Source organism: Elephantulus edwardii, unplaced genomic scaffold (assembly GCF_000299155.1).
Source record: "Elephantulus edwardii isolate Elephantulus edwardi_28Jun2011 unplaced genomic scaffold, EleEdw1.0 scaffold00209, whole genome shotgun sequence".
Lineage (NCBI taxonomy): Eukaryota > Metazoa > Chordata > Mammalia > Macroscelidea > Macroscelididae > Elephantulus > Elephantulus edwardii.
The window spans coordinates 2,204,878-2,215,774 of NW_006399959.1; the positions used below are offsets into that span (position 1 = coordinate 2,204,878).

The following is a 10,897-nucleotide window of genomic DNA, read 5'->3' on the forward strand; positions in this document are numbered from 1 at the left end:
CTCTCTCAGGGAGGAGTGATCGGGAATGGCAAAGGACACACTGACAAAGGAGATTAATCAGAACTGGCTTTGACAAGCACTGTGGCAATGGGACAATTGAAACAGACTTTCAAGGGGAAAATAAAAGGAACCAACTGGTGGGGTGGATAGAGAAAATAGTGCAACGATGAATGAATGAAAACCCAAAATCTCTGTAAATGTTCATTAAACTTAATAAAATTTAATAAAAAAAGAAAAGCTATCTGCTGCACAATTTTAATACCAATGCGTCTTGCTTACCAGAATTTCTTACTCTTACATACAGATTTAAAGAAGGGTAATAAAGGAGAAATGTTTAAAGCAGATGCTACAGCAGTAAAAGCTCTAGCTGTTGTATTACGGACATATTCATCCATGTTATCAATATTAGGTCTTATGGTAGAGATCATAGTAGCCAGACCAGCAGCCTTTGCCAAATTAGAAATGATCTCTCAGCCTTCCATTCTAGCATAGTAATCTTCATCAATGAACAATGATTCAATAATCACAGGGATCTTGTGTACATATGGCCAAAACAAGTTGTCAAATTTGTATAATATTCTATCAATAACTTTTCACAAGTAAATGACGCTCTTGATCCTCTAGTGTAGGAGACATCAGAAGAAGAATTTTATTAAACAAAGGACCAGCTCCAAATTCACGAGCTTTGTCAGTAATCTGGTGCAAGGCAGCCTTTCTCATCGGAGGTGTTCCATGCTTTATTTTTAAAAGCAACTTCATTATTTTTCTTTTTGCTCTTCTGGATTAAGTGTTGACTCATAAATATCAATCAATAATTTATCAAAATCTTGAATATCATCTTGTTTTAAAAATGGAAGATTTCCAGATGGTTGAACAGTAACACTTTTCATAGTTCTATCTTCAGTTTGCATATGGAAACCAGTCATACCACCCAAAGGCATTGGAGTTGCTGTCAGCTTCCAAGCTAGAGTTCTAATAGGAACATAACCTGTTGGAGGAAGGAGTGAGTGAGAACTTTATAGCCTTCTGGGAGCATAGTATCTAGTTCTTTATCAGAAAGTAGATGATTTCTCTCATCAATTTCTCTCTCCCATCTCCACCCCTGAAGCTATTCAGGAATCATGTTCATTATGTGACTTGGAGTAGGGGTAGCCATGTTCATGGCTGGTGTGCCAATTGGTGTTTTTCCAGGGATCAGAACAAGAGTGCTTCCACCCATCTGACTAACTGGTGTTTCATCTCAACATGTCTTTCTTTTTTCTGGATCCTGGGGTTGATATTTCACCAATTGAATCTCCACTTCAATTTGTTTGAAGAGTCTCAGCCCATCCACTTCCATGACCAGGAGTATCTCTCTCTGTTTTGGGGGGTTTTGCGGGCACTAAAAGTTATACATCCATGGCCTAATGTAGCATGGCCTGGTGTAATGCCTTGTCCAGGAGTAGCAGCTCCTGCTTGGGTGTGACTAGGTTCAGGATCCCAAATTTTTGAGTCTGGGGTTGCTCCAGGAGTTTCACTTCCTTTTGCACCACCTGGTGTCTCATCCCATCTTAAAGAAGGGATGTGCCCAGGAGTCCTAATAAAAGGGAGATAATTTAAACAGCCACATACCTCACAGGAGCAACTGTTGTTGTTGTTATTCTTGTTAGGTGCCGTCGAGTCGTAGACGACTCACAGTGACCCTATGAACGGAAGACCTGAGCACTGTTGATAGAGTTTCCAGAGGCAAGCCATTTCAGAAGTGGATGCCACTCCTACTTCCAAGCTTGTTTTAATCGGGAAGCTCCACCAAACACTATCCATCATGGGTAACCATTATCACATTTGGCACATCAGTGTCGCAGAAGCAACTAGAAAATTAAAAATATGGAACGCTTCACAAATGTGCGTGTCATCCTTGCTCAAGGGTCATGCTAATCGTCTCTGTATCGTTCCAATTTTAGTATATGTGCTGTCGAAGTGAGCACTATTAATTGAGATTTTAATGAAAGTTTTTGGAGAACTTTTTGAGGAAGTGCCAAACTGCCTTCCAGAATGGTTGCACCATATTACAATCCCACAAACAATGTTTAAGAGTTCCTTTCTCACCACCTCCTCTCCAACATCTATTACTTGCTGCTCTGTTAAACTTTGCCATTCTTACTGGAGTGAGTTGGTACCTCATTGTGGTTTTTATTTGCATCTCTCTTATTGTCAGTGATTTGGAGCATTTCTTAATGTGTCTGCTTGCCATTCGAAGATCTTCCTCTGTGAAAATTCTTTCCATGTCTTTTGCCCATTTTCTAATTGGGTTATCAGTCTTTTTCTGTGGAGGCCCAGGAATACTCTGTAAACTTTTGTTATAAGACTCTTGTCTGAAACGGTATAACCAAATGTTTGTTCCCAGTCTGTTGGTTTTCTTTTCACCCTGTTAGAAAAGTTCTTTATGTGAACAGATATTTAATCTTTAGAAGATCCCATGCATCATTTTATACTCTTTATATTGTGCATTTCTGGTTGTATTTAGCAGTTTCCTTATACCTTGGACGAGTGCTGCTAAGTTTGATCCCTGCTTGTCTCTTAAAGCTGAACATAGAAATTCCATATGGCCCAGCTATTCCACTACTTGGAATATATCCTGAGAAAATGAGAACAGAAGCACAAACTGAGATTTGTACATCAATATGAATAACAGCATTGATCACCATCACAAGGACAATGGAAACAGCCAAAATGTCCAACCACAAATAAATGGATTGAGAAATTATGGTACATTCACACAATGAAATACTATGCAGCATGCAGGAGCAATAACTTGTAAATCATTACCTAACTTGGGAGGGACTGGAGAGCATTATGCTGAGTGAACCAGCTCAGTCCCACAAGGATAAATATTGTATAAAACTGTTATTGTAGAATGAGTATAAAGATCCAGGAGAGGAGGGAGAGGCTGGAAGCAGAGCAATGTGGATGTGCAAGGGAAAGGGGGAACTAATTATTGAGTTGTACAACATGATGGGTGGGGAGAGGGTGAGGGAAATTGAAAAAATTTGTTCAAATTTCTATTAGAGTTTTGTAAAAAAACTAGGCAGGGGGAGACAAATAAATATCTGTTTTCCTTCAAAAAAAGTTTATAGAGAACTTGGATTTCCATGAAATCATTGTTGCACATTTTCCTCCCTCCCACCCCTCCCCTCAGTTGGCTTTTTCCTTTGGGGGAAAAAATATTTCATTACACACACTCCCAGCCCACTTTACTATTCATCTCTTATTCTGGACTCTTGTCATGCCAGTAATACCTAATCATATATTCCTTTTATACAGTTCTCTCCCTCATCTGTTTCAATGCCATGTACATTATTTATCCCCTCTTTTCTTAGTTGACCCCCAACCCCATGTCTGTCCTGTTTAATAACAGGGGCATTGTGCAGTATGTGTCTTTTTATGACTGAAATACTTCACTCAGCTTAATGTCCTCCAAGGTCACCTATTTTGTATAATATTTCATGAGTTCTTTGTTCTTCAGTGCTGCATAATATTCCCTTGTGTGAATATACCACAGATTCTCTATCCATTCCTTTGTTAATGGGAACTTGGTTTGTTTACAATTCTTTGCTATTGTGAACAAAGCAGCAATAAACTTGGGTGTGCATATATCTGCTTGGGTGCCAGTTCTGGTTTCTTTAGGGTATATTCCCAGTAATGGAATTGTTGGGTCAAATCATGTTTCTATTTCCAACTTTTTGAGAAAGCACCATACTACCTTCCATAGTGGTTACACCATTTTACACTCCCACCAACAGTGAATCATTCTCTTAATAGTCCATTGTATATCCAATACTTTTCTTCAACACCACAGCCCAAAGGCATCAATTCTCCTCTATCCTCCCTAGTCATAGTCCAGCTCTTTGATGCATAACATGTGATTGCAACGACTATGGCCTGCATCAGGCACACTTTAGTCTCCAGAGTGACACTATTGCTCTTCAGTAATTTGGAGAGGTACCTAGCAGCAGACTTTCCCATTGCAATATGTCTTTTAATTTCCTGGCTGCTGGTGCTAAGAGTATTGACTGTGGAGCCGAGCAAACTAAAGCTGTTTACAATCTCAGTCTCTTCACCATCCATCCTGATGCTTCCAATTGGCCCAGTGCTGAGAATAATTGTCTTCTTGATATTGAACCTCAATCCATGTTGAAGGCTTCAGTCCTTGACCTTCTGCAGCAAGCGCTTCAAGTCCTCCTCAGTTTCAGCAAGCAGGGTTGTGTCATCTGCATAATACAGATTATTGGTGAATCTTCCTTCACTTCTAGTGTCACACTTTTCCTCATACAGCCCAGCCTCCTGGATAATCTGTTCTACATATAAGTCGTAAAGGTATGGAAATATGACACATCCCTGGCATACACACTTATCAATTTTGAGCTATGCAGTGTTTCCTTGCTCTGTTCTGATGACTGCCTCCTGGGATTCCCATTCTTCTCAGAGTCAGCCACAGTTTGTTGTGATAGACACAGTCAAATGTCTTTGCATAATCAATGAAACAGAGGTAGACATTAATCTAGTACTCCCTGCTTTCGGTTAAGATCCATCTAACGTTAGCTACAATATTCCTAATACCATGAGCCCTTCTAAACCCAGCCTGCACTTCTGGCAGTTCTCTGTTGATGTGCTGTTCCAGTCATTTTTGTGTAATCTTCAGCAGACTCTTGCTTGCATGTGATATCAATGATATTGTTCAATAATTTGCATGCTGTTAGGTCAACTTTCAAATCCACAGGAACCACAATATGACCTTGAGTCTATCCCACCTGAATTTCAGAACCATCTTAGGAACAGGTTTGAGGCCTTGAACACTATGAGCGAAGACCAGATGAGTTGTGGGAAGATATCAAGAGTATCATCCAGAAAGAGTGCAAAAGGTCATTACAAAGACAGAAGAGAAAGAAAAGACCAAAATCGATGTCAGAAGAGACTCTGAATATTGCACTAGCGAGTTGAGAAGCCAAGCAGAGGGAAGAATTAAGTATATTAAAGAGCTGAACAGAAGATTTCAAACGGCAGCACGAGAAGACAATGTAAAATATTACAAAGAAATGTGCAAGGAGTTGGAGTCAGGAAATCAAAAGGGCTGAACTTGTTCAGTGTTTCTTAAGCTCAAGAAACTGAAGAACAAATTCAAACCTTGAGTTGCTACATTTAAGGATGCTTTGGGCAGAATATTTAATGATCCAGGAAGTATTAAAAGAAGATGGAAAGAGTATGCAGAGTCATTGTACCAAAAAGAATTGACAGACACAGAAGAATTGAATGAAACAACATATGAGCATGAGCTTATGGTGATGAAGGAAGAAATTCAAGCTGCTTTGAAGGAATTGACAAGAAATAAGCCTCCAGGAACTGATGGCATACCAATTGACATATTTCAACTAACAGATGCTGCCCTAGATGTGCTCACCAAGTTGTGTCAAGAAATCTGGAGAACAACCACTAGGCCAACTGACTGTAAGAGATCTGTATTTGTTCCCATTCCAAAGAAAGGTTACCCAACAGAGTGTGGAGTATCTGTTGTTAACCTTTTTATTTTCGTTGGTTATGACATTGTCCATTTCATCTCTTATTCAGATTATTTGTGTCTTCTTTTCTTTTGTTAGTTTTCCTAGTGGTTTGTCGATTTTATTGACCTTTTCAAAGAACCAACTCCTGGTTTCGTTTATTTCAATTCTTTTTCTGTTTTCTATTTCATTTATTTCTGCCCTGTTTTTTATAATTTCAGTTTATTTGAAGGGTGTCAGGTTTTCTTTCTGTTCTTTTTCAATTTGTTGGAGATGTTGGATTAGAGAGTCAATGGTCATATTTTTCTGTCTTTTAATGTGTTTGCTTATTGGTATAAATTGACTTCTGATTAATGTTTTGGCTGTTTACCAGAGGTTTTGGTAAGTGGTATTTTCATTGTCATTTGTTTCAAGAGAATTTTAATTCCTTTTTTTTTCTAGTACTCACTCATTTTCAAGCAAGGTGTTGTTCAGCTTCCAAATGTAGGGGTGGTGTTTTTTTTTCCCTCCTTTATCCTCTTGTTATTAATTTCTAATTTTGTAGCATTGTGGTCTGAGAAGATGCTTTGTATTATTTCTATGTTTTTTTAATTTATTGATTCTTGTCTTGTGACCTAAGGTGTGATCTATTCTGGAGAACGTTCCATGCACTTTGGAGAGGAAGGTATACTGTGCTTTTTTGGAATGCATTTATCTATAAGTATCTATGAAGTTTGAGTTGGTTTATTATGTGGTTTAATTCTTCAGCATCTTTGTTGAGCTTCTTTCTGGAAGTCTTTTCTTTTAAGTGGTGTATTGAAGTCTCCAACTACTATAGTAGGGTTCTCAATTTGGTTTTTCAGTTTTATTAATGTTTGTTTTGTGTATTTTGCAGGTCTTTCATTTGGTGCATAGATATTTATTATGTTATGTCCTCTTGTTCTATTGATTCTTTAAACATTATGTAATGACCTTCCTTGTCCTTTGTGATTGTTTTTGCATTGAAATGTATTTTATCAGAGATAGTTGCCATTTGTTTGGTATATTTTTCCCACACTTTTATTTTTAGTGTTTCTTTATCTTCATTTTTCATATGTGTCTCTTTTGGTTTTTTAATTAAATATGCTACTCTTTGTCTCTTCAGTGGTGTATATAAACCACTTACATTCGGTGTAATTATTCAGAGAAATTATTTCATTGCTATTGTTTTATTAAGTTCCTTGTGGTATCGTTGCTAGTTAATTTAGTCCGTCCTGCTTTCTGTGGCATCTCTATAAGAAGGACATCTCTCAGTGTTTCCTGCAATACTGGTCTTGTTTTTACAAACTCCCTTATGTTCTGTTTTTCTGGGAATACCTTGATCTCTCCCTCATATTTGGTGGACAGTTTTGCTGGGTACAATATTCTTTGTTGTCAGTTATGTTCATGGAGATAGAGATATAAAATCTCCATTGTCTTCTTGCTTGAATGGTTTCTGCTGAGAAATTGGCACTTAATCTTATTTTTTCTCCTTTATAGGTTACTCTTTATTTCTCCCTCACTGCTTTCAGAATTCTCTCCTTATCTTTGGTTATGGCAAATTTGACTATGATATGATATATCTTGGCTTTTTTTCTTTTGCAGTCTATTCTATATAGTGTTCTCTCAGCTTCTTCAATTCTTATTATCTTCATTCTCGCATTCTTCATTATGCCTGAAAAGATTTCTTCTAATAATTCTTCCACAACTTTTTTGGTTCCTTTAGTTGCTTCTTCCTGTTCTGAGATTCAGATTATGTACACGTTATTTCTCTTGATAGTATCCCACATTATTTTTAGGTTTTCTTCTTTTTCTTTCTTCTTTGATTCTGCTTTTTGCTCTAGCAGATCAGTGGTGACAATTCTATCTTTTATTTCACTGGTTCTATGTTCCATCTCTTCAACTCTGTTCATGTGTCCCTCCATTATGTGGACAACATCTGAAACATGGGTTTTCATATTTTGGATTGTGGTTTCTTGTTTTCCCAGACCCTCTAATGCCTCATTTGTTTTATCTTCATTGTTTTGGATTTTCTTTTTTTAAAAAAGTTTCTCCTGATTTTTGCTTGCAGTGTCCTGTAAAACTTCAAGTTTGTCTTTCACCCATTGAAAGAAAATACTGGACCAAGTATTCTGAAGATCATAAACTTAGCTGACCTATAACAGTTAATTAACACTTATCTCTTCATCAAACAGTTGTCTGTATCCAGTAGTGTCTATGCAGTTCTAGGTACTGAATATAGAAGAAGCAAATAGATTTTCCTGGCTTTTTTCCTAAGCTCATAATCTAAAGGAGTACTAGATAGTTAAAGAAGCACTTACAATTAAATATGTTGTAATAAATTATAAGTGGAAATGTAGAACAAGTATTCTCAAAAACATCTAAGGATTGAGATGCAAAGATGATTTTCCAAAAGAGGTGATAATTAAAATTTTCTTATAGTCTCTTTTTTAGCTACTGATTCTCCACAGGGTTTATATACCTTGATAACTTAGGGACTTTCTTTTATTAATATGTTCTTATTCCAGTTACCACTCACCCAAGTCTTAGTGAATGCCCACTCAAAGCAATCTGAATGTCAATGTATGCTGTCAGTGGTTGGCACAACATTTTGAAAATTGTTGTCACTAAATGGAGGGGGTTTGGGAATTTTTTTTCACTTCAGATTGGTTTAATGATATGTTAAATTAGATTAGGAGATTAAAGAGAGCAAATGTTATTTAATCATGCTATTGAATGATAGGAACCTAAAACATGGTGCATAATTCATTTGTTGAATAAATGAATCTGTCTTGACTATGCCACAGAATATTTAGAGAGTCACAAAACAATATCAATGGGAAAGCTTGACACTTATGTGCTATATCTTCAAAGTAAGGAAAAAAATCCATTTATATCTATTATCTCACTAGAGTCTCCTACAGATTTTATGAAAGAAAGTTAAAAAGAGTTGAAGTAGATCAAGTGATTTCAAAGTTACAAATAAACATATGTTACATAAATAATAGAGCAGATTTTAAAGTTCATAGCATTAAAGTACAATATGACTCTTATCATTATCAAATAGAAACGTGATTTCAGTATTTTACAATCTGAGAATACAACTTGGTACTGAATGGAACATGCCTTCAGATGATACTAACTGAGATTTAAGATCTTAAGACAATCAGGCAGCATGGACGATGACGTCAGTAAATATCCAATATTTCAGGGGTGGTCATGTTCAAGTACTTGCTACAGGAAAGGTGAAACACTTAGGATTTGGCATGAGATCTTCACATTGTCAGTTGTTGTTGTTAAGTGCCGTGGAGTCGCAGGTGACTCATCGCGACCCTATGAAGCAGAGTCCTCGACTCTTGGGTGCCTTTCGTCCTCTTTCCAGGTTCATAGGGTTTCCGGAGGCAAGCTATTACAGAAGTGGATGCCACTCCTCATTCCAAGCTTGTTTTCATTGGGGAGCGCCACCCAACTCTCTGTCCACATTGGGTAAACAACCATTAACACATTTGACACATCAGTGTCACAGTGTTCAGCCTCACAACAACCACAAGTGACCGCTGTACAGTAACTTGTACACCAGGGCTATACGACCTACAGGGATGTCTGAACAAAAACAATGAAAGACAGGCCAGAGGGCCGCGGATTAAAAGTCACCCACCTTGGGCTTGGTAGCATCGTTTTCTGTCCACTGGGCCAGCTGATCTCTCTCTCTCTCTCTCTCTCTCTCTCTCTCTCTCTTTCTCTCTCTCTCTCGATGTTATTGTTGTTAAGTGCTGTCGAGTCTCAGGTCTTCAGGTCGAGTCTTCATAGTGACCCTATGAAGAAGAGTCCTGAATGCTTGGGTGTCTCTCACACTCTCTCCAGGTTCATAGGATTTCCAAAGGCAAGCTATTATGGAAGTGGATGCCACTCCTCCTTCCAACACATAGTCAGAGTCAACATTTTATGTTGATGATACCAGCAATTTGGAGTTTCTAAAAAAAGGCGAGTCTGCCAGTAGAGGGCATTTGGTCACCCTTGGTAAGCATTAGGGACATTCACATAGGCCAGGATCTGCACTGTGAAGCTTATTTCTGAAAAATCTTATAACATCTTGAAATTTGTAGACATAAGGTAGGTAGGAGATCACAGAGAACATCATTCTATTGTTTGTGGATTTACAGCAAGGGAGGAACAAAGCAACTTTCCCCTGAAACAATCCACACTTGTCTACTCTGTAGGGACAAGGCCTTTATCCGTGTATTGCAATGACACTTGTGTGCATAATTGCTACTGCAGATAAGTTGGTGATAAGTAGGACCAATTCTTTATAAGGTTGGAAATAGAGCTACATTTATCACAGCAGAAAGTCCATGTTTGTTTGCAGGATTTGGGTACACATCAAAAAGCTTGAGGGAGATCTTGTGGCCTAGTGGCAAGAAGCTGCACTATAATCCCAGAGGTACATGGTTTGAATCCACCAGATGCTCTTCTGAAGAAGGAGAGGGAATCTCCTCCTGTACCAGTCAGATCCTTTTGACGGTTCACACACAAAAATTAATTTAAAAAACCAAACAAATTTTTTTAAAAGCTGCTTGAAATAGTAGCTACAAACAATTATAGTTACTCTTAGTACTCATTAGTGTAATGGACTTGGTGACAGAAATGAAGCTGGAGATAGAATGATTGAATTTTGCACAATCAATGACTTATTCATTGCAAATATGTATTTAAGAGACATAAACGTAGATTATACACATGGATTTCACCTGATAGTATGCATAGGAATCAGATCGATTACATCTGTGAAAACAACCACTGGAGAAGCTCAATATAAGCTGTGAAAACTAGGCCAGGAGCTGATTGTGGAACAGACCACCAACTATTCATATGCAAGTTCAAGCTAAAGCTGAGGAAAATTAAACCGAATCCATAGTACCCAAAATATGACATTAATTTCATCTCACCTGAATTTCAGAATCATCTCAGGAACAGGTTTGAGGCCTTGAACACTAATGAGCGAAGACCAGATGAATTGTGGGAGGATGTTAAATGTATCATCCAGGAAGAGTGCAAACGGTCATTACAGGCAGAAGAGGAAGAAAAGACCAAAATGGATGTCAGAAGAAACTCTGAAGATTGCACTGGAACGCAGAGAAGCCAAAGCACAAGTAAGAACCCAAGACACTAAAGAGCTGAACAGAAGATTTCAAAAGGCAGCACGGGATGACAAAGCAAAATATTACAATGAAATGTGTGAGGAGCTAGAGTCGGAAAGTCAAAAGGGCCGAACTCGTTCAGCATTTCTTAAGCTCAAGGAACTGAAGAACAAATTCAAACCTCGAGTTTCTTACAATCAAGGATGCTTTAGGCAGAATGTTAAATGA

The 10,897-nt window shown here is 37.9% G+C and overlaps 1 pseudogene; it reads right to left on the minus strand.

Moving 5' to 3' along the window:
• Positions 1 to 758: 758 nt before the first annotated feature.
• LOC102863179 overlaps positions 759 to 10,897 on the minus strand; it is an 83,631-nt pseudogene continuing 73,492 nt past the window's right edge.